The sequence below is a fragment of the Leuresthes tenuis genome, unplaced genomic scaffold (genome assembly GCF_036924035.1).
Source record: "Leuresthes tenuis unplaced genomic scaffold, fLeuTen1.0.hap1 SCAF_23, whole genome shotgun sequence".
In the NCBI taxonomy this organism is placed as follows: Eukaryota; Metazoa; Chordata; class Actinopteri; order Atheriniformes; family Atherinopsidae; genus Leuresthes; species Leuresthes tenuis.
Genome location: NW_027325377.1, coordinates 2209542 through 2230296, shown reverse-complemented (window position 1 = coordinate 2230296; position 20755 = coordinate 2209542). Strand labels below are relative to the sequence as shown.

The window sequence follows — 20755 nt, the reverse complement described above, 5'->3', positions numbered from 1 at the left end:
TGTGTCTCTCTGTCGTCATTTTGTGTCTCTTTATGGTCGTTTTGTGTATCTGAATGTTTTGTGTCTCTTTGTGGTCATTTTGTGTCTGTCTGTGGTTGTTCTGTGTCTCTGTGGTCATTTTGTGTCTCTGTGGTCATTTTATGTCTCTCTGTGGTCGTTTTGTGTCTCTGTGGTCATTTTATGTCTCTCTGTGGTCGTTTTGTGTCTCTGTGGTCATTTTATGTGTCTCTGTGGTCGTTTTGTGTCTTTTTGTGGTCGTTTTGTCTCTTGTGGTCATTTTGTGTCTCTTTGTTATCTTTTTGTGTGTCTTTGTAGTTGTTGTGTCTCTTTGTGGTAGTTTTCTGTCTCTTTGTGGTTGCTATGTGTCTCTTTGTGGTCGTTTTGTGTCTCTTTGTGGTCGTTTTGTATCTCTGGATGTTCTGTGCCTCTCTGTGGTCATTTTATGTGTCTATGTGGTCGTTTTGAGTCTTTTTGTGGTCGTTTTGTCTCTTGTGGTCATTTTGTGTCTCTTTGTGGTTTTTTTGTGTCTCTTTGTAGTTGTTTTGTGTCTCTCTTGTTGTTTTGTTTCTCTTTCTGGTAATTTTTTGTCTCTTTGTGGTCGTTTTGTGTCTCTTTGTGGTTGTTTTGTGTGTCTTTGTGATCGTTTTGTGTCTCTTTGTTATCGTTTTGTGTGTATTTGTAGTTGTTGTGTCTCTTTGTGGTAGTTTTGTGTCTCTTTGTAGTTGTTATGTGTCTCTTTGTGGTCGTTTTGTGTCTCTTTGTGGTCGTTTTGTGTCTCTGGATGTTTTTTTCCTCTCTTTGGTTGTTTTGTGTCTCTTTCTGGTAATTTTGTGTCTCTTTGTGGTAGTTTTTTCTCTCTTTGTGGTAATTGTGTGTCTCTGTGGTCGTTTTGTGTCTCTTTGTGGTTGTTTTGTGTCTCTGGATTTTTTGTGTCTCTTTGTGGTCGTTTTGTCTCTTGTGGTCATTTTGTGTCTCTTTGTGGTTGTTTTTTGTGTCTTGATGTTTTGTGTCTCTTTCTGGTCATTTTGTGTCTCTCTGTGGTTGTTTTGTGTCTCTTTCTGGTCATTTTGTGTCTCTCTGTGCTTGTTCTGTCTCTCTTTGTGGTTGTTTTGCGTCTCTCTGTGGTTGTTTTGTGTCTCTGTGGTTGTTTTGTGTCTCTTTGTGGTTGTTTTGTGTCTCTGGATGTTTTGTGTCTCTTTGTGGTCGTTATGTGTCTCTGGATGTTTTGTGTGTCTTTGTGGTCGTTTTGTCTCTTGTGGTCATTTTGTGTCTCTCTGTGGTTGTTTTGTGTCTCTTTGTAGTTTTTTTTGTGTCTCTCTGGTTGTTTTGTTTCTCTTTCTGGTAATTTTTTGTCTCTTTGTGGTCGTTTTGTGTCTCTTTGTGGTTGTTTTGTGTGTCTTTGTGATCGTTTTGTGTCTCTTTGTTATCGTTTTGTGTGTATTTGTAGTTGTTGTGTCTCTTTGTGGTAGTTTTGTGTCTCTTTGTGGTTGTTATGTGTCTCTTTTTGGTCGTTTTGTGTCTCTTTGTGGTCGTTTTGTGTCTCTGGATGTTTTGTTCCTCTCTGTGGTTGTTTTTTGTCTCTTTCTGGTAATTTTGTGTCTCTTTGTGGTAGTTTTGTCTCTCTTTGTGGTTGTTTTGTGTCTCTGGATGTTTTGTGTCTCTCTGTGGTCGTTTTGTGTCTCTTTGTGGTTGTTTTGTGTCTCTTTTTGGTCGTTTTGTGTCTCTTTGTGGTCGTTTTGTGTCTCTGGATGTTTTGTTCCTCTCTGTGGTTGTTTTTTGTCTCTTTCTGGTAATTTTGTGTCTCTGTGGTCGTTTTGTGTCTCTCTGCGGTTGTTTTGTGTCTCTGGATGTTTTGTGTCTCTCTGTGGTCGTTTTGTGTCTCTTTGTGGTTGTTTTGCGTCTCTGTGGTTGTTTTGTGTCTTTTTGTGATCGTTATGTCTCTTGTGGTCATTTTGTGTCTCTTTGTAGTTGTTTTGCGTCTCTGTGGTCGTTTTGTGTCTCTTTCTGGTAATTTTTTTTCTCTTTGTTGTAGCTATGTGTCTCTTTGTGGTAGCTTTGTGTCTCTTTGTGGTAGTTTTGTGTCTCTTTGTGTTTATTTTGTGTCTCTTTGTGATCGTTTTGTGTCTCTTTGTAGTTGTTGTGTCTCTGTGGTTGTTTTGTCTCTCTTTGTGGTTATTTTATGTCTGTTTGTGGTAGTTTTGTATCTCTTTGTGGTCATTTTGTGTCTCTGTGGTCGTTTTGTGTCTCTTTGTGGTTGTTTTGTGTCTCTGGATGTTTTGTGTCTCTTTGTGGTCGTTATGTGTCTCTGGATGTTTTGTGTCTCTTTGTGGTCGTTTTGTCTCTTGTGGTCATTTTGTGTCTCTTTATGGTTGTTTTGTGTCTTTTTGTGGTCGTTTTGTTTCTTGTGGTCATTTTGTGTCTCTGGATGTTTTGTGTCTCTTTGTGGTCGTTATGTGTCTCTGGATGTTTTGTGTCTCTTTGTAGTCGTTTTGTCTCTTGTGGTCATTTTGTGTCTCTTTATGGTTGTTTTATGTCTGTTTGTGGTAGTTTTGTCTCTCTTCGTGGTCATTTTGTGTCTCTTTGTGATCGTTTTGTGTCTCTTTGTAGTTGTTGTGTCTCTTTGGTTGTTTAGTCTCTCTTTGTGGTCATTTTGTGTCTCTCTGTGGTCATCTTGTGTCTCTTTGTGGTCGTTTTGTGTATCTGAATGTTTTGTGTCTTTCATAATTTTCATGGCTTATGTGGTGCTGTGGCTTAGTTGGTCAAAGTGCCTGTCTTGTAAACAGGAGATCCTGGGTTCAAATCCCAGCAGTGCCTGTGGTCCTTTTAAGCTAACTATGACTTAGCATATAAAACAGGTCATTATCAGAGTTCTACTGAATGTTTTTCATTGGTCCTCTAAATTAAATGATGAACCTTTAAATGATGAACATCATGATTATTATGAGTCTGTTCTTTGGTCAGACTTGATAAAAATGTTTTTAGAAATCAGTTAGTTTTGGGAGAGGCTGTGGAGCTACTTCCTCAAGTGGATCCAGTTCAGGACGAAGTGGATCCAGCTCCTGATCTTTATTCTTTCATCATTTTTATGACTTATGTGGTGCTGTGGCTTAGTTGGTCAAAGTGCCTGTCTAGTAAACAGGAGATCCTGGGTTCAAATCCCAGCAGTGCCTGTGGTCCTGTTAAGCTAACTATGACTTAGCATATAAAACAGGTCATTATCAGGGTTCCACTGAATGCTTTACGTTGGTCCTCTAAATTAAAGTGCATATAAATAGCAAACAGCTATTAGCATATCATTTATACCCATTTCATGCTTGTGGTGTGTAATTTTAAGCCATTCACATGACATGTGTTTTGTGTCTCTTTTTGTTCGTTTTGTGTCTCTGGATGTTTTGTGCCTCTTTGTGGTTGTTTTGTCTCTCTTTGTTGTCATTTTGTGTCTCTGTGGTCGTTTTGTGTCTCTTTGTGGTTTTTTTGTGTCTCTGGATGTTTTGTGTCTCTCTGTGGTCGTTTTGTGTCTCTTTGTGGTAGTTTTATGTCTCTTTGTGGTTGTTTTGTTTCTTTGTGGTAGTTTTGTGTCTCTTTGTGGTTGTTATGTGTTTCTATGTCGCCGTTTTGTGTATCTTTTTGGTCGTTTTGTGTCTCTGGATGTTTTGTGCCTCTCTGTGGTTGTTTTGTGTCTCTTTGTGGTTGTTTTGTCTCTCTTTGTAGTCGTTTTGTGTCTCTCTGTGGTAATTTTGTGTCTCTTTGTGGTCGTTTTGTGTATCTGAATGTTTTGTGTCTTTCATCATTTTTATGACTTATGGCTGTGGAGCTACTTCTTCAAGTGGATCCTGTTAAGCTAACTATGACTTAGCATATAAAACAGCTCATTATCAGGGTTCTACTGAATGTTTTTCATTGGTCCTCTAAATTAAATGATGAACCTTTAAATGATGAACATCATGATTATTATGAGTCTGTTCTTTGGTCAGACTTGATAAAAATGTTTTTAGAAATCAGAATTAGTTTTGGGATGTTTTGTGTCTCTTTGTGGTCGTTTTGTGTCTCTGGATATTTTGTGTCTCTTTCTGTTTGTTATGTGTCTCTCTGTGGTTATTTTTTGTCTCTTTGTGGTTGTTATGTGTCTCTTTGTGGTCGTTTTGTGTCTCTGGATGTTTGGTGTCTCTCTGTGGTTGTTTTGTGTCTCTTTGTGGTAATTTTGTCTCTCTTTGTGGTCATTTTGTGTCTCTGTGGTCGTTTTGTGTCTCTTTGTGGTTGTTTTGTGTCTCTCTGTGGTTGTTTTGTGTTTCTTTGTGGTCGTTTTGTCTCTTGTGGTCATTTTGTGTCTCTTTGTGGTTGTTTTGTGTATCTGGATGTTTTGTCTCTCTTTGTGGTCGTTTTGTCTCTGGTGGTCATTTTGTGTCTCTCTGGTTGTTTTATGTCTCTGTGGTCGTTTTGTGTCTCTCTGTGGTTGTTTTGTGTTTCTTTGTGGTCGTTTTGTCTCTTGTGGTCATTCTGTGTCTCTTTGTGGTTGTTTTGTGTATCTGGATGTTTTGTGTCTCTTTGTGGTAGTTTTGTCTCTCTTTGTGGTCATTTTATGTCTCTTTGTGGTTGTTTTGTGTCTCTGTGGTCGTTTTATGTCTCTCTGTGGTCGTTTTGTGTCTCTTTGTTGTTGTTATGTGTCTCTTTGTGGTCGTTTCGTGTCTCTTTTTGGTCGTTTTGTCTCTCTGGATGTTTTGTGCCTCTTTGTGGTTGTTTTGTGTCTCTTTCTGGTAATTTTGTGTCTCTTTGTTGTAGTTTTGTCTCTCTTTGTGGTCATTTTGTGTCTCTGTGGTCGTTTTGTGTCTCTTTGTGGTTGTTTTGTGTCCCTGGATGTTTTGTGTCTCTTTGTGGTCGTTTTGTCTCTTGTGGTCATTTTGTCACTCTTTGTGGTTGTTTTGTTTCTCTCTGTGGTTGTTTTGTGTCTCTGTGGTCGTTTTGTGTCTCTCTGTGGTTGTATTGTGTCTCTGTGGTCGTTTTGTGTCTCTCTGTGGTTGCTTTGTGTCTCTGTGGTCGTTTTGTGTCTCTCTGTGGTTGTCTTGTGTCTTTTTGTGGTCATTTTGTCTCTTGTGGTCATTTTGTGTCTCTTTGTGGTTGTTTTGTGTCTCTTTGTAGTTGTTTTGTGTCTCTGTGGTCGTTTTGTGTCTCTTTGTGGTTGTTTTATGTCTCTGGATGTTTTGTGTGTATTTGTGGTCGTTATGTGTCTCTGGATGTTTTATGTCTCTTTGTGGTCGTTTTGTCTCTTTGTGGTAGTTTTATCTCTCTTTGTGGTCATGTTGTGTCTCCTTGTGGTTGTTTTGTGTCTCTGTGGTCGTTTTATGTCTCTCTGTGGTTGTTTTGTGTCTCTGTGGTTGTTTTGTGTCTCTTTCTGGAATTTATTTGTCTCTTTGTGGTCGTTTTGTGTCTCTTTGTGGTAGTTTTATGTCTCTTTGTGGTTGTTTTGTGTCTCTTTGTGATCGTTTTGTGTCTCTTTGTAGTTGTTGTGTCTCTTTGTGGTAGTTTTGTGTCTCTTTGTGGTTGTTATGTGTCTCTTTGTGGTCGTTTTTTGTTTCTGGATGTTTTGTGCCTCTCTGTGGTAGTTTTGTCTCTCTTTGTGGTCATTTTGTGTCTCTGTGGTAGTTTTGTGTCTCTTTGTGGTTGTTTTGTGTCTCTTGATGTTTTGTGTCTCTTTGTGGTCGTTTTGTCTCTTGTGGTCATTTTGTGTCTCTTTGTGGTTGTTTCGTGTCTCTGGATGTTTTGTGTCTCTTTCTGGTAATTTTGTGTCTCTCTCTGCTTGTTTTGTCACTCTTTGTGGTTGTTTTGTTACTCTCTGTGGTTGTTTTGTGTCTCTGTGGTCGTTATGTGTCTCTCTGTGGTTGTTTTGTGTCTTTATGTTGTCGTTTTGTCTCTTGTGGTAATTTTGTGTCTCTTTGTGGTCGTTTTGTGTCTCTTTGTAGTTATTTTGTGTCTCTGTGGTTGTTTTGTGTCTCTTTCTGGTAATTTTTTGACTCTTTGTGGTAGCTTTGTGTCTCTTTGTGGTTGTTTTGTGTCTCTTTGTGGTAGCGTTGTGTCTCTTTGTGGTAGTTTTATGTCTCTTTGTGGTTGTTTTGTGTCTCTTTGTGATCGTTTTGTGTCTCTTTGTAGTTGTTGTGTCTCTGTGGTTGTTTTGTCTCTCTTTGTGGTCATTTTATGTCTGTTTGTGATAGTTTTGTCTCTCTTTGTGGTCATTTTGTGTCTCTGTGGTCGTTTTGTGTCTCTTTGTGGTTGTTTTGTGTCTCTGGATGTTTTGTGTCTCTTTGTGGTCATCTTTTGTCTCTTTTTGGTCGTTTTGTGTATCTGAATGTTTAGTGTCTTTCATCTTTTTTATGACTTATGTGGCGCTGTGGCTTAGTTGGTCAAAGTGCCTGTCTAGTAAACAGGAGATCCTGGGTTCAAATCCCAGCAGTGCCTGTAATCCTGTTAAGCTAACTATGACTTAGCATATAAAACAGTTCATTATCAGGGTTCTACTGAATGTTTTTCATTGGTCCTCTAAATTAAAGTGCATATAAATAGAAAACAGCTATTAGCATATCATTTATACCCATTTCATGCTTCTGGTGTGTAATTTTAAGCCATTCACATGACATGTGTTTTGTGTCTCTTTGTGGTCGTTATGTGTCTCTGGATGTTTTGTGTCTCTTTGTGGTCGTTTTGTCTCTTGTGGTCATTTTGTGTCTCTTTGAGGTAGTTTTGTGTATCTGGATTTTTTGTCTCTCTTTGTGGTAGTTTTGTCTCTCTTTGTGGTCATTTTGTGTCTCTTTGTGGTTGTTTTGTGTCTCTGTGGTCGTTTTATGTCTCTCTGTGGTTGTTTTGTGTCTCTGTGGTCGTTTTATGTCTCTCTGTGGTTGTTTTGTGTCTTTTTGTGGTTGTTATGTCTCTTGTGGTCATTTTGTGTCTCTTTGTGGTTGTTTTGTGTCTCTTTGTAGTTGTTTTGTGTCTCTGTGGTAGTTTTGTGTCTCTTTCTGGTAATTTTTTGTCTCTTTGCGGTCGTTTTGTGTCTCTTTGTGGTAGTTTTATGTCTCTTTGTGGTTGTTTTGTTTCTTTGTGGTAGTTTTGTGTCTCTTTGTGGTTGTTATGTGTTTCTATGTCGTCGTTTTGTGTCTCTTTTTGGTCGTTTTGTGTCTCTGGATGTTTTTTGCCTCTCTGTGGTTGTTTTGTGTCTCTTTGTGGTTGTTTTGTCTCTCTTTGTTGTCATTTTGTGTCTCTGTGGTCGTTTTGTGTCTCTTTGTGGTTTTTTTGTGTCTCTGGATGTTTTGTGTCTCTCTGTGGTTGTTTTGTCTCTCTTTGTAGTCGTTTTGTGTCTCTCTGTGGTCGTTTTGTGTCTCTTTGTGGTCGTTTTGTGTATCTGAATGTTTTGTGTCTTTCATCATTTTTATGACTTATGGCTGTGGAGCTACTTCTTCAAGTGGATCCAGTTCAGGACAAAGTGGATCCAGCTCCTGATCTTTATTCTTTCATCATTTTTATGACTTATGTGGTGCTGTGGCTTAGTTGGTCAAAGTGCCTGTCTTGTAAACAGGAGATCCTGGGTTCAAATCCCAGCAGTGCCTGTGGTCATGTTAAGCTAACTATGACTTAGCATATAAAACAGGTCATCAGGGTTCCACTGAATGTTTTTCATTGGTCCTCTAAATTAAATGATGAACCTTTAAATGATGAACATCATGATTATTATGAGTCTGTTCTTTGGTCAGACTTGATAAAAATGTTTTTAGAAATCAGAATTAGTTTTGGGATGTTTTGTGTCTCTTTGTGGTCGTTTGGTGTCTCTGGATATTTTTTGTCTCTTTCTGTTTGTTATGTGTCTCTCTGTGGTTATTTTGTGTCTCTTTGTGGTTGTTATGTGTCTCTTTGTGGTCGTTTTGTGTCTCTGGATGTTTTGTGTCTCTCTGTGGTTGTTTTGTGTCTCTTTGTGGTAATTTTGTCTCTCTTTGTGGTCATTTTGTGTCTCTGTGGTCGTTTTGTTTCTCTTTGTGGTAGTTTTGTGTCTCTATGCTCATTTTGTGTCTCTTTGTGGTTGTTTTGTGTATCTGGATGTTTTGTCTCTCTTTGTGGTCGTTTTGTCTCTGGTGGTCATTTTGTGTCTCTCTGGTTGTTTTGTGTCTCTGTGGTCGTTTTGTGTCTCTCTGTGGTTGTTTTGTGTTTCTTTGTGGTCGTTTTGTCTCTTGTGGTCATTTTGTGTCTCTTTGTGGTTGTTTTGTGTATCTGGATGTTTTGTGTCTCTTTGTGGTAGTTTTGTCTCTCTTTGTGGTCATTTTGTGTCTCTTTGTGGTTGTTTTGTGTCTCTGTGGTCGTTTTATGTCTCTCTGTGGTCGTTTTGTGTCTCTTTGTTGTTGTTATGTGTCTCTTTGTGGTCGTTTCATGTCTCTTTTTGGTCGTTTTGTCTCTCTGGATGTTTTGTGCCTCTTTGTGGTTGTTTTGTGTCTCTTTCTGGTAATTTTGTGTCTCTTTGTGGTAATTTTGTCTCTCTTTGTGGTCATTTTGTGTCTCTGTGGTCGTTTTGTGTCTCTTTGTGGTTGTTTTGTGTCTCTCTGTGGTTGTTTTGTGTTTCTTTGTGGTCGTTTTGTCTCTTGTGGTCATTTTGTGTCTCTTTGTGGTTGTTTTGTGTATCTGGATGTTTTGTCTCTCTTTGTGGTCGTTTTGTCTCTGGTGGTCATTTTGTGTCTCTCTTGTTGTTTTGTGTCTCTGTGGTCGTTTTGTGTCTCTCTGTGGTTGTTTTGTGTTTCTTTGTGGTCGTTTTGTCTCTTGTGGTCATTTTGTGTCTCTTTGTGATTGTTTTGTGTATCTGGATGTTTTGTGTCTCTTTGTGGTAGTTTTGTCTCTCTTTGTGGTCATTTTGTGTCTCTTTGTGGTTGTTTTGTGTCTCTGTGGTCGTTTTATGTCTCTCTGTGGTCGTTTTGTGTCTCTTTGTTGTTGTTATGTGTCTCTTTGTGGTCGTTTCGTGTCTCTTTTTGGTCGTTTTGTCTCTCTGGATGTTTTGTGCCTCTTTGTGGTTGTTTTGTGTCTCTTTCTGGTAATTTTGTTTCTCTTTGTGGTAGTTTTGTCTCTCTTTGTGGTCATTTTGTGTCTCTGTGGTCGTTTTGTGTCTCTTTGTGGTTGTTTTGTGTCCCTGGATGTTTTGTGTCTCTTTGTGGTCGTTTTGTCTCTTGTGGTCATTTTGTGTCTCTTTGTGGTTGTTTTGTGTCTCTGGATGTTTTGTGTCTCTTTCTGGTAATTTTTTGTCTCTCTGTGCTTGTTTTGTCACTCTTTGTGGTTGTTTTGTTTCTCTCTGTGGTAGTTTTGTGTCTCTGTGGTCGTTTTGTGTCTCTCTGTGGTTGTATTGTGTCTCTGTGGTCGTTTTGTGTCTCTCTGTGGTTGCTTTGTGTCTCTGTGGTCGTTTTGTGTCTCTCTGTGGTTGTCTTGTGTCTTTTTGTGGTCATTTTGTCTCTTGTGGTCATTTTGTGTCTCTTTGTGGTTGTTTTGTGTCTCTTTGTAGTTGTTTTGTGTCTCTGTGGTCGTTTTGTTTCTCTTTGTGGTTGTTTTATGTCTCTCGATGTTTTGTGTGTATTTGTGGTCGTTATGTGTCTCTGGATGTTTTATGTCTCTTTGTGGTCGTTTTGTCTTTTTGTGGTAGTTTTATCTCTCTTTGTGGTCATGTTGTGTCTCCTTGTGGTTGTTTTGTGTCTCTGTGGTCGTTTTATGTCTCTCTGTGGTTGTTTTGTGTCTCTTTGTAGTTGTTTTGTGTCTCTGTGCTTGTTTTGTGTCTCTTTCTGGAATTTATTTGTCTCTTTGTGGTCGTTTTGTGTCTCTTTGTGGTAGTTTTATGTCTCTTTGTGGTTGTTTTGTGTCTCTTTGTGATCGTTTTGTGTCTCTTTGTAGTTGTTGTGTCTCTTTGTGGTAGTTTTGTGTCTCTTTGTGGTTGTTATGTGTCTCTTCGTGGTCGTTTTTTGTTTCTGGATGTTTTGTGCCTCTCTGTGGTAGTTTTGTCTCTCTTTGTGGTCATTTTGTGTCTCTGTGGTTGTTTTGTGTCTCTGGATGTTTTGTGTCTCTTTGTGGTCGTTTCGTGTCTCTCTCTGCTTGTTTTGTCACTCTTTGTGGTTGTTTTGTTACTCTCTGTGGTTGTTTTGTGTCTCTGTAGTCGTTATGTGTCTCTCTGTGGTGGTTTTGTGTCTTTATGTTGTCGTTTTGTCTCTTGTGGTAATTTTGTGTCTCTTTGTGGTTGTTTTGTGTCTCTGGATATTTTGTGTCTCTCTCTGCTTGTTTTGTCACTCTTTGTGGTTGTTTTGTTACTCTCTGTGGTTGTTTTGTGTCTCTGTGGTCGTTATGTGTCTCTCTGTGGTTGTTTTGTGTCTTTATGTTGTCGTTTTGTCTCTTGTGGTAATTTTGTGTCTCTTTGTGGTTGTTTTGTGTCTCTTTGTAGTTATTTTGTGTCTCTGTGGTTGTTTTGTGTCTCTTTCTGGTAATTTTTTGACTCTTTGTGGTAGCTTTGTGTCTCTTTGTGGTTGTTTTGTGTCTCTTTGTGGTAGCTTTGTGTCTCTTTGTGGTAGTTTTATGTCTCTTTGTGGTTGTTTTGTGTCTCTTTGTGATCGTTTTGTGTCTCTTTGTAGTTGTTGTGTCTCCGTGGTTGTTTTGTCTCTCTTTGTGGTCATTTTATGTCTGTTTGTGATAGTTTTGTCTCTCTTTGTGGTCATTTTGTGTCTCTGTGGTCGTTTTGTGTCTCTTTATGGTTGTTTTGTGTCTCTGGATGTTTTGTGTCTCTTTGTGGTCATCTTTTGTCTCTCTGTGGTCGTTTTGTGTATCTGAATGTTTTGTGTCTTTCATCTTTTTTATGACTTATGTGGTGCTGTGGCTTAGTTGGTCAAAATGCCTGTCTAGTAAACAGGAGATCCTGGGTTCAAATCCCACCAGTGCCTGTGGTCCTGTTAAGCTAACTATGACTTAGCATATAAAACAGTTCATTATCAGGGTTCTACTGAATATTTTTCATTGGTCCTCTAAATTAAAGTGCACATAAATAGCAAACAGCTATTAGCATATCATTTATACCCATTTCATGCTTCTGGTGTGTAATTTTAAGCCATTCACATGACATGTGTTTTGTTTCTCTCTGTGGTAGTTTTGTGTCTCTGTGGTCGTTTTGTGTCTCTCTGTGGTTGTATTGTGTCTCTGTGGTCGTTTTGTGTCTCTCTTTGGTTGCTTTGTGTCTCTGTGGTCGTTTTGTGTCTCTCTGTGGTTGTCTTGTGTCTTTTTGTGGTCATTTTGTCTCTTGTGGTCATTTTGTGTCTCTTTGTGGTTGTTTTGTGTCTCTTTGTAGTTGTTTTGTGTCTCTGTGGTCGTTTTGTTTCTCTTTGTGGTTGTTTTATGTCTCTCGATGTTTTATGTCTCTTTGTGGTCGTTTTGTCTTTTTGTGGTAGTTTTATCTCTCTTTGTGGTCATGTTGTGTCTCCTTGTGGTTGTTTTGTGTCTCTGTGGTCGTTTTATGTCTCTCTGTGGTTGTTTTGTGTCTCTTTGTAGTTGTTTTGTGTCTCTGTGCTTGTTTTGTGTCTCTTTCTGGAATTTATTTGTCTCTTTGTGGTCGTTTTGTGTCTCTTTGTGGTAGTTTTATGTCTCTTTGTGGTTGTTTTGTGTCTCTTTGTGATCGTTTTGTGTCTCTTTGTAGTTGTTGTGTCTCTTTGTGGTAGTTTTGTGTCTCTTTGTGGTTGTTATGTGTCTCTTCGTGGTCGTTTTTTGTTTCTGGATGTTTTGTGCCTCTCTGTGGTAGTTTTGTCTCTCTTTGTGGTCATTTTGTGTCTCTGTGGTAGTTTTGTGTCTCTTTGTGGTTGTTTTGTGTCTCTGGATGTTTTGTGTCTCTTTGTGGTCGTTTCGTGTCTCTCTCTGCTTGTTTTGTCACTCTTTGTGGTTGTTTTGTTACTCTCTGTGGTTGTTTTGTGTCTCTGTGGTCGTTATGTGTCTCTCTGTGGTTGTTTTGTGTCTTTATGTTGTCGTTTTGTCTCTTGTGGTAATTTTGTGTCTCTTTGTGGTTGTTTTGTGTCTCTGGATGTTTTGTGTCTCTCTCTGCTTGTTTTGTCACTCTTTGTGGTTGTTTTGTTACTCTCTGTGGTTGTTTTGTGTCTCTGTGGTCGTTATGTGTCTCTCTGTGGTTGTTTTGTGTCTTTATGTTGTCGTTTTGTCTCTTGTGGTAATTTTGTGTCTCTTTGTGGTTGTTTTGTGTCTCTTTGTAGTTATTTTGTGTCTCTGTGGTTGTTTTGTGTCTCTTTCTGGTAATTTTTTGACTCTTTGTGGTAGCTTTGTGTCTCTTTGTGGTTGTTTTGTGTCTCTTTGTGGTAGCTTTGTGTCTCTTTGTGGTAGTTTTATGTCTCTTTGTGGTTGTTTTGTGTCTCTTTGTGATCGTTTTGTGTCTCTTTGTAGTTGTTGTGTCTCCGTGGTTGTTTTGTCTCTCTTTGTGGTCATTTTATGTCTGTTTGTGATAGTTTTGTCTCTCTTTGTGGTCATTTTGTGTCTCTGTGGTCGTTTTGTGTCTCTTTGTGGTTGTTTTGTGTCTCTGGATGTTTTGTGTCTCTTTGTGGTCATCTTTTGTCTCTCTGTGGTCGTTTTGTGTATCTGAATGTTTTGTGTCTTTCATCTTTTTTATGACTTATGTGGTGCTGTGGCTTAGTTGGTCAAAGTGCCTGTCTAGTAAACAGGAGATCCTGGGTTCAAATCCCAGCAGTGCCTGTGGTCCTGTTAAGCTAACTATGACTTAGCATATAAAACAGTTCATTATCAGGGTTCTACTGAATATTTTTCATTGGTCCTCTAAATTAAAGTGCACATAAATAGCAAACAGCTATTAGCATATCATTTATACCCATTTCATGCTTCTGGTGTGTAATTTTAAGCCATTCACATGACATGTGTTTTGTGTCTCTTTGTGGTCGTTATGTGTCTCTGGATGTTTTGTGTCTCTTTGTGGTCGTTTTGTCTCTTGTGGTCATTTTGTGTCTCTTTGAGGTAGTTTTGTGTATCTGGATTTTTTGTGTCTCTTTGTGGTAGTTTTGTCTCTCTTTGTGGTCATTTTGTGTCTCTTTGAGGTAGTTTTGTGTATCTGGATTTTTTGTGTCTCTTTGTGGTAGTTCTGTCTCTCTTTGTGGTCATTCTGTGTCTCTTTGTGGTTGTTTTGTGTCTCTGTGGTCATTTTATGTCTCTCTGTGGTTGTTTTGTGTCTCTGTGGTCGTTTTATGTCTCTCTGTGGTTGTTTTGTGTCTTTTTGTGGTTGTTATGTCTCTTGTGGTCATTTTGTGTCTCTTTGTGGTTGTTTTGTGTCTCTTTGTAGTTGTTTTGTGTCTCTGTGGTAGTTTTGTGTCTTTTTCTTGTAATTTTTTGTCTCTTTGCGGTCGTTTTGTGTCTCTTTGTGGTAGTTTTATGTCTCTTTGTGGTTGTTTTGTTTCTTTGTGGTAGTTTTGTGTCTCTTTGTGGTTGTTATGTGTTTCTATGTCGTCGTTTTGTGTCTCTTTTTGGTCGTTTTGTGTCTCTGGATGTTTTGTGCCTCTCTGTGGTTGTTTTGTGTCTCTTTGTGGTTGTTCTGTCTCTCTTTGTTGTCATTTTGTGTCACTGTGGTCGTTTTGTGTCTCTTTGTGGTTTTTTTGTGTCTCTTTGTAGTCGTTTTGTGTCTCTCTGTGGTCATTTTGTCTCTCTTTGTGGTCGTTTTGTGTATCTGAATGTTTTGTGTCTTTCATCATTTTTATGACTTATGGCTGTGGAGCTACTTCTTCAAGTGGATCCAGTTCAGGACAAAGGGGATCCAGATCCTGATCTTTATTCTTTCATCTATTTTATGACTTACGTGGTGCTGTGGCTTAGTTGGTCAAAGTGCCTGTCTAGTAAACAGGAGATCCTGGGTTCAAATCCCAGCAGTACCTGTGGTCCTTTTAAGCTAACTATGACTTAGCATATAAAACAGCTCATTATCAGGGTTGCACTGAATGTTTTTCATTGGTCCTCTAAATTAAATGATGAACCTTTAAATGATGAACATCATGATTATTATGAGTCTGTTCTTTGGTCAGACTTGATAAAAATGTTTTTAGAAATCAGAATTAGTTTTGGGATGTTTTGTGTCTCTTTGTGGTCGTTTTGTGTCTCTGGATATTTTGTGTCTCTTTCTGTTTGTTATGTGTCTCTCTGTGGTTATTTTGTGTATCTTTGTGGTTGTTATGTGTCTCTTTGAGGTCGTTTTGTGTCTCTGGATGTTTTGTCTCTCTCTGTGGTTGTTTTGTGTCTCTTTGTGGTAATTTTGTCTCTCTTTGTGGTCATTTTGTGTCTCTGTGGTCGTTTTGTGTCTCTTTGTGGTTGTTTTGTGTCTCTCTGTGGTTGTTTTGTGTTTCTTTGTGGTCGTTTTGTCTCTTGTGGTCATTTTGTGTCTCTTTGTGGTTGCTTTGTGTATCTGGATGTTTTGTGTCTCTTTGTGGTAGTTTTGTCTCTCTTTGTGGTCATTTTGTGTCTCTTTGTGGTTGTTTTGTGTCTCTTTGTGGTAATTTTGTGTCTCTCTGTGGTCGTTTTATGTCTCTCTGTGGTTGTTTTGTGTCTTTATGTGGTCGTTTTGTCTCTTGTGGTCATTTTGTGTCTCTTTTTGGTTGTTTTGTGTCTCTTTCTGGTAATTTTTTTTTCTCTTTGTGGTCGTTTTGTGTCTCTTTGTGGTAGTTTTATGTCTCTTTGTGGTTGTTTTTTGTCTCTTTGTTATCGTTTTGTGTCTCTTTGTTATCATTTTGTGTTTCTTTGTAGTTGTTGTGTCTCTTTGTGGTTGTTATGTGTCTCTTTCTGGTAATTTTGTTTCTCTTTGTGGTCGTTTTGTCTCTCTGTGTGGTCATTTTGTGTCTCTGTGGTCGTTTTGTGTCTCTTTTTGGTAGTTTTGTGTCTCTGGATGTTTTGAGTCTCTTTGTGGTCGTTTTGTCTCTTGTGGTCATTTTGTGTCTCTTTGTGGTTGTTTTGTGTCTCTGGATTTTTTGTCTCTCTTTGTGGTCGTTTTGTGTATCTGGATGTTTTGTGTCTCTTTGTGGTAGTTTTGTCTCTCTTTGTGGTCATTTTGTGTCTCTTTGTGGTCGTTTTGTGTCTGTCTGTGGTTGTTTTGTGTCTCTTTGGTCGTTTTGTGTCTCTCTGTTGTTTTGTGTCTCTGTGGTCGTTTTATGTCTCTCTGTGGTTGTTTTGTGACTTTTTGTGGTCTTTTTGTCTCTTGTGGTCATTTTGTGTCTCTTTTTGGTTGTTTTGTGTCTCTTTCTGGTAATTTTGTTTCTCTTTGTGGTCGTTTTGTCTCTCTGTGTGGTCTTTTTGTCTCTTGTGGTCATTTTGTGTCTCTTTTTGGTTGTTTTGTGTCTCTTTCTGGTAATTTTTTTTTCTCTTTGTGGTCGTTTTGTGTCTCTTTGTGGTAGTTTTATGTCTCTTTGTGGTTGTTTTTTGTCTCTTTGTTATCGTTTTGTGTCTCTTTGTTATCATTTTGTGTTTCTTTGTAGTTGTTGTGTCTCTTTGTGGTTGTTATGTGTCTCTTTCTGGTAATTTTGTTTCTCTTTGTGGTCGTTTTGTCTCTCTGTGTGGTCATTTTGTGTCTCTGTGGTCGTTTTGTGTCTCTTTTTGGTAGTTTTGTGTCTCTGGATGTTTTGAGTCTCTTTGTGGTCGTTTTGTCTCTTGTGGTCATTTTGTGTCTCTTTGTGGTTGTTTTGTGTCTCTGGATTTTTTGTCTCTCTTTGTGGTCGTTTTGTGTATCTGGATGTTTTGTGTCTCTTTGTGGTAGTTTTGTCTCTCTTTGTGGTCATTTTGTGTCTCTTTGTGGTCGTTTTGTGTCTGTCTGTGGTTGTTTTGTGTCTCTTTGGTCGTTTTGTGTCTCTCTGTTGTTTTGTGTCTCTGTGGTCGTTTTATGTCTCTCTGTGGTTGTTTTGTGTCTTTTTGTGGTCTTTTTGTCTCTTGTGGTCATTTTGTGTCTCTTTTTGGTTGTTTTGTGTCTCTTTCTGGTAATTTTGTTTCTCTTTGTGGTCGTTTTGTCTCTCTGTGTGGTCATTTTGTGTCTCTGTGGTCGTTTTGTGTCTCTTTTTGGTAGTTTTGTGTCTCTGGATGTTTTGAGTCTCTTTGTGGTCGTTTTGTCTCTTGTGGTCATTTTGTGTCTCTTTGTGGTAGTTTTGTGTCTCTGGATTTTTTGTCTCTCTTTGTGGTCGTTTTGTGTATCTGGATGTTTTGTGTCTCTTTGTGGTAGTTTTGTCTCTCTTTGTGGTCATTTTGTGTCTCTTTGTGGTCGTTTTGTGTCTGTCTGTGGTCGTTTTGTGTCTCTTTGTGGTTGTTTTGTGTCTCTCTGTGGTTGTTTTGTGTTTCTTTGTGGTCGTTTTGTCTCTTGTGGTCATTTTGTGTCTCTTTGTGGTTGCTTTGTGTATCTGGATGTTTTGTGTCTCTTTGTGGTAGTTTTGTCTCTCTTTGTGGTCATTTTGTGTCTCTTTGTGGTTGTTTTGTGTCTCTTTGTGGTAATTTTGTGTCTCTCTGGTCGTTTTATGTCTCTCTGTGGTTGTTTTGTGTCTTTATGTGGTCGTTTTGTCTCTTGTGGTCATTTTGTGTCTCTTTGTGGTTGTTTTGTGTCTCTTTGTGGTCGTTTTGTCTCTTGTGGTCATTTAGTGTCTCTTTGTGGTTGTTTTGTGTCTCTTTGTAGTTGTTTTGTGTCTCTGTGGTTGTTTTCTGTCTCTTTCTGGTTGATTTGTGTCTCTTTGTTATCGTTTTGTGTCTCTTTGTAGTTGTTTTGTCTCTTTGTGGTAGTTTTGTGTGTCTTTGTGGTTGTTATGTGTCTCTTTCTGGTAATTTTGTGTCTCTTTGTGGTCGTTTTGTCTCTCTGTGTGGTCATTTTGTGTCTCTGTGGTTGCTCTGTGTCTCTTTGTGGTAGTTTTGTGTCTCTGGATGTTTTGTGTCTCTTTGTGGTCGTTTTGTCTCTTGTGGTCATTTTGTGTGTCTTTGTGGTTGTTTCGTGTCTCTGGATGTTTTGTGTCTCTTTCTGGTAATTTTGTGTCTCTCTCTGCTTGTTTTGTCACTCTTTGTGGTTGTTTTGTGTCTCTGTGGTCGTTATGTGTCTCTTTGTGGTTGTTTTGTGTCTCTTTGTGGTAGCTTTGTGTTTCTTTGTGATCGTTTTGTGTCTCTTTGTAGTTGTTGTGTCTCTGTGGTTGTTTTGTCTCTCTTTGTGGTCATTTTATGTCTGTTTGTGATAGTTTTGTCTCTCTTTGTGGTCATTTTGTGTCTCTGTGGTCGTTTTGTGTCTCTTTGTGGTTGTTTTGTGTCTCTGGATGTTTTGTGTCTCTTTGTGGTCATCTTTTGTCTCTTTTTGGTCGTTTTGTGTATCTGAATGTTTTGTGTCTTTCATCTTTTTCATGACTTATGTGGTGCTGTGGCTTAGTTGGTCAAAGTGCCTGTCTAGTAAACAGGAGATCCTGGGTTCAAATCCCAGCAGTGCCTGTGGTCCTGTTAAGCTAACTATGACTTAGCATATAAAACAGTTCATTATCAGGGTTCTACTGAATGTTTTTCATTGGTCCTCTAAATTAAATGATGAACCTTTAAATGATGAACATCATGATTATTATGAGTCTGTTCTTTGGTCAGACTTGATAAAAATGTTTTTAGAAATCAGAGTTAGTTTTGGGAGAGATTGTGGAGCTACTTCCTCAAGTGGATCCAGTTCAGGACAAAGTGGATCCAGTTCCTGATCTTTTTTCTTTCATCAATTTTATGGCTTATGTGGCGCTGTGGCTTAGTTGGTCAAAGTGCCTGTTTAGTAAACAGGAGATCCTGGGTTCAAATCCCAGCAGTGCCTGTGGTCCTGTTAAGCTAACTATGACTTAGCATATAAAACAGGTCATTATCAGGGTTCCACTGAATGCTTTACGTTGGTCAGAATTAGTTTTGGGATGTTTTGTGTCTCTTTGTGGTCGTTTTGTGTCTCTGGATGTTTTGTGTCTCTTTCTGCTTGTTATGTGTCTCTCTGTGGTCGTTTTGTGTCTCTTTGTGGTTGTTATGTGTCTCTTTGTGGTCGTTTTGCGTCTCTTTGTGGTCATTTTGTGTCTCTGGATGTTTTGTGTCTCTCTGTGGTTGTTTTGTGTCTCTTTGTGGTAATTTTGTGTCTCTTTGTGGTAGTTTCGTCTCTCTTTGTGGTAATTCTGTATCTCTGTGGTCGTTTTGTGTCTCTTTGTGGTTGTTTTGTGTCTCTGGATGTTTTGTGTCTCTTTGTGGTCGTTATGTGTCTCTGGATGTTTTGTGTCTCTTTGTGGTAATTTTGTGTCTCTTTGTGGTAGTTTTGTCTCTCTTTGTGGCAATTTTGTATCTCTGTGGTCGTTTTGTGTCTCTTTGTGGTCGTTTTGTCTTTTGTGGTTATTTTGTGTCTCTTTGTGGTAATTTTGTGTCTCTCTGTGTTTGTTTTGTCTCTCTTTGTAGTCGTTTTGTTTTTCTTTGTGGTTGTTTTGTGTCTCTGTGGTCGTTTTGTGTCTCTCTCTGGTCATCTTGTGTCTCTTTGTGGTCGTTTTGTGTATCTGAATGTTTTGTGTCTTTCATCATTTTCATGACTTATGTGGCGCTGTGGCTTAGTTGGTCAAAGTGCCTGTCTTGTAAACAGGAGATCCTGGGTTCAAATCCCAGCAGTGCCTGTTGACCTTTTAAGCTAACTATGGTGGTTGTTTTGTGTCTCTGTGGTTGTTTTGTGTCTCTTTCTGGTAATTTTTTGTCTCTTTGTGGTCGTTTTGTGTCTCTTTGTGGTAGTATAATGTCTCTCTGTGGTTTTTTTGTGTCTCTTTGTTATCGTTTTGTGTCTCTTTGTAGTTGTTGTGTCTCTTTGTGGTTGTTTTGTGTCTCTGGATGTTTTGTGTCTCTTTGTGGTCGTTTTGTCTCTTGTGGTCATTTTGTGTCTCTCTGTCGTCATTTTGTGTCTCTTTGTGGTCGTTTTGTGTATCTGGATGTTTTGTGTTTCTTTGTGGTAGTTTTGTCTCTCTTTGTGGTCATTTTGTGTCTCTCTGTGGTTGTTTTGTGTCTGTCTGTGGTTGTTTTGTGTCTCTGTGGTCGTTTTGTGTCTCTGTGGTCGTTTTATGTCTCTTTGTAGTTGTTGTGTCTTTTTGTGGTAATTTTGTCTCTTTGTGGTAGTTTTGTCTCTCTTTGTGGTAATTTTTTGTCTCTTTGTGGTCGTTTTGTGTATCTTTGTGGTAGTTTTATGTCTCTTTGTCGTTGTTTTGTGTCTCTTTGTTATCGTTTTGTGTCTCTTTGTAGTTGTTGTGTCTCTTTGTGGTAATTTTGTGTCTCTTTGTGGTAGTTTTGTCTCTCTTTGTGGTAATTTTGTATCTCTGTGGTCGTTTTGTGTCTCTTTGTGGTCGTTTTATGTCTCTTTCTGGTAATTTTTTGTCTCTTTGTGGTCGTTTTGTGTCTCTTTGTGGTAGTTTTATGTCTCTTTGTCGTTGTTTTGTGTCTCTTTGTTATCGTTTTGTGTCTCTTTGTAGTTGTTGTGTCTCTTTGTGGTAATTTTGTGTCTCTTTGTGGTAGTTTTGTCTCTCTTTGTGGTAATTTTGTATCTCTGTGGTCGTTTTGTGTCTCTTTGTGGTCGTTTTGTCTCTTGTGGTCATTTTGTGTCTCTTTGTGGTAATTTTGTGTCTCTCTGTGTTTGTTTTGTCTCTCTTTGTAGTCGTTTTGTTTTTCTTTGTGGTTGTTTTGTGTCTCTGTGGTCGTTCTGTGTCTCTTTCTGGTAATGTTTTGCCTCTTTGTGGTCGTTTTGTGTCTCTTTGTGGTAGTTTTATGTCTCTTTGTGGTTGTTTTGTGTCTCTTTGTGATCGTTTTGTGTCTCTTTGTAGTTGTTGTGTCTCTTTGTGGTAGTTTTGTGTCTCTTTGAGGTTGTTATGTGTCTCTTTGTGGTCGTTTTGTGTCTCTTTGTAGTTGTTTTGTGTCTCTGGATGTTTTGTGCCTCTCTGTGGTTGTTTTGTGTCTCTTTCTGGTAATTTTGTGTCTCTTTGTGGTAGTTTTGTCTCTGTTTGTGGTCATTTTGTGTCTCTGTGGTCGTTTTGTGTCTCTTTGTGGTTGTTTTGTGTCTCTGGATGTTTTGTCTCTCTTTGTGGTCATTTTGTGTCTCTGTGGTCGTTTTGTGTCTCTTTGTGGTTGTTTTGTGTCTCTTTTTGGTAATTTTTTGTCTCTTTGTGGTCGTTTTGTGTCTCTTTGTGGTAGTTTTATGTCTCTTTGTGGTTGTTTTGTGTCTCTTTGTGGTTGTTATGTGTCTCTCTGTGGTTGTTTTGTGTCTTTTTGAGGTCATTTTGTGTCTCTTTGTGGTTGTTTTGTGTCTCTTTGTGGTTGTTTCGTGTCTCTGGATGTTTTGTGTCTCTTTCTGGTAATTTTGTGTCTCTCTCTGCTTGTTTTGTCACTCTTTGTGGTTGTTTTGTGTCTCTGTGGTCGTTATGTGTCTCTCTCTGCTTGTTTTGTCACTCTTTGTGGTTGTTTTGTGTCTCTGTGGTCGTTATGTGTCTCTCTGTGGTTGTTTTGTGTCTTTATGTTGTCGTTTTGTCTCTTGTGGTAATTTTGTGTCTCTTTGTGGTTGTTTTGTGTCTCTTTGTAGTTATTTTGTGTCTCTGTGGTTGTTTTGTCTCTCTTTGTGGTCATTTTATGTCTGTTTGTGATAGTTTTGTCTCTCTTTGTGGTCATTTTGTGTCTCTGTGGTCGTTTTGTGTCTCTTTGTGGTTGTTTTGTGTCTCTGGATGTTTTGTTTCTCTTT

The 20755-nt window shown here is 38.6% G+C and overlaps 10 non-coding genes across 10 annotated transcripts; all 10 read left to right on the top strand.

The window, feature by feature from the left end:
• Window positions 1–2740: 2740 nt before the first annotated feature.
• trnat-ugu (transfer RNA threonine (anticodon UGU)) lies at window positions 2741–2814 on the top strand. Its single transcript has one exon. It is a non-coding gene; the product is annotated as a tRNA-Thr (tRNA).
• Window positions 2815–3096: 282 nt separating this feature from the next.
• Window positions 3097–3170, top strand: trnat-agu (transfer RNA threonine (anticodon AGU)). Its single transcript has one exon. It is a non-coding gene; the product is annotated as a tRNA-Thr (tRNA).
• Window positions 3171–6376: 3206 nt separating this feature from the next.
• Window positions 6377–6450, top strand: trnat-agu (transfer RNA threonine (anticodon AGU)). Its single transcript has one exon. It is a non-coding gene; the product is annotated as a tRNA-Thr (tRNA).
• Window positions 6451–7518: 1068 nt separating this feature from the next.
• Window positions 7519–7592, top strand: trnat-ugu (transfer RNA threonine (anticodon UGU)). Its single transcript has one exon. It is a non-coding gene; the product is annotated as a tRNA-Thr (tRNA).
• Window positions 7593–10860: 3268 nt separating this feature from the next.
• Window positions 10861–10934, top strand: trnat-agu (transfer RNA threonine (anticodon AGU)). Its single transcript has one exon. It is a non-coding gene; the product is annotated as a tRNA-Thr (tRNA).
• A 1727-nt stretch (window positions 10935–12661) lies between these two features.
• On the top strand, window positions 12662–12735 carry trnat-agu (transfer RNA threonine (anticodon AGU)). The gene has a single exon. It is a non-coding gene; the product is annotated as a tRNA-Thr (tRNA).
• Window positions 12736–13845: 1110 nt separating this feature from the next.
• Window positions 13846–13919, top strand: trnat-agu (transfer RNA threonine (anticodon AGU)). The gene has a single exon. It is a non-coding gene; the product is annotated as a tRNA-Thr (tRNA).
• A 3482-nt stretch (window positions 13920–17401) lies between these two features.
• trnat-agu (transfer RNA threonine (anticodon AGU)) lies at window positions 17402–17475 on the top strand. Its single transcript has one exon. It is a non-coding gene; the product is annotated as a tRNA-Thr (tRNA).
• Window positions 17476–17759: 284 nt separating this feature from the next.
• trnat-agu (transfer RNA threonine (anticodon AGU)) lies at window positions 17760–17833 on the top strand. The gene has a single exon. It is a non-coding gene; the product is annotated as a tRNA-Thr (tRNA).
• A 752-nt stretch (window positions 17834–18585) lies between these two features.
• On the top strand, window positions 18586–18659 carry trnat-ugu (transfer RNA threonine (anticodon UGU)). The gene has a single exon. It is a non-coding gene; the product is annotated as a tRNA-Thr (tRNA).
• Window positions 18660–20755: the final 2096 nt, after the last annotated feature.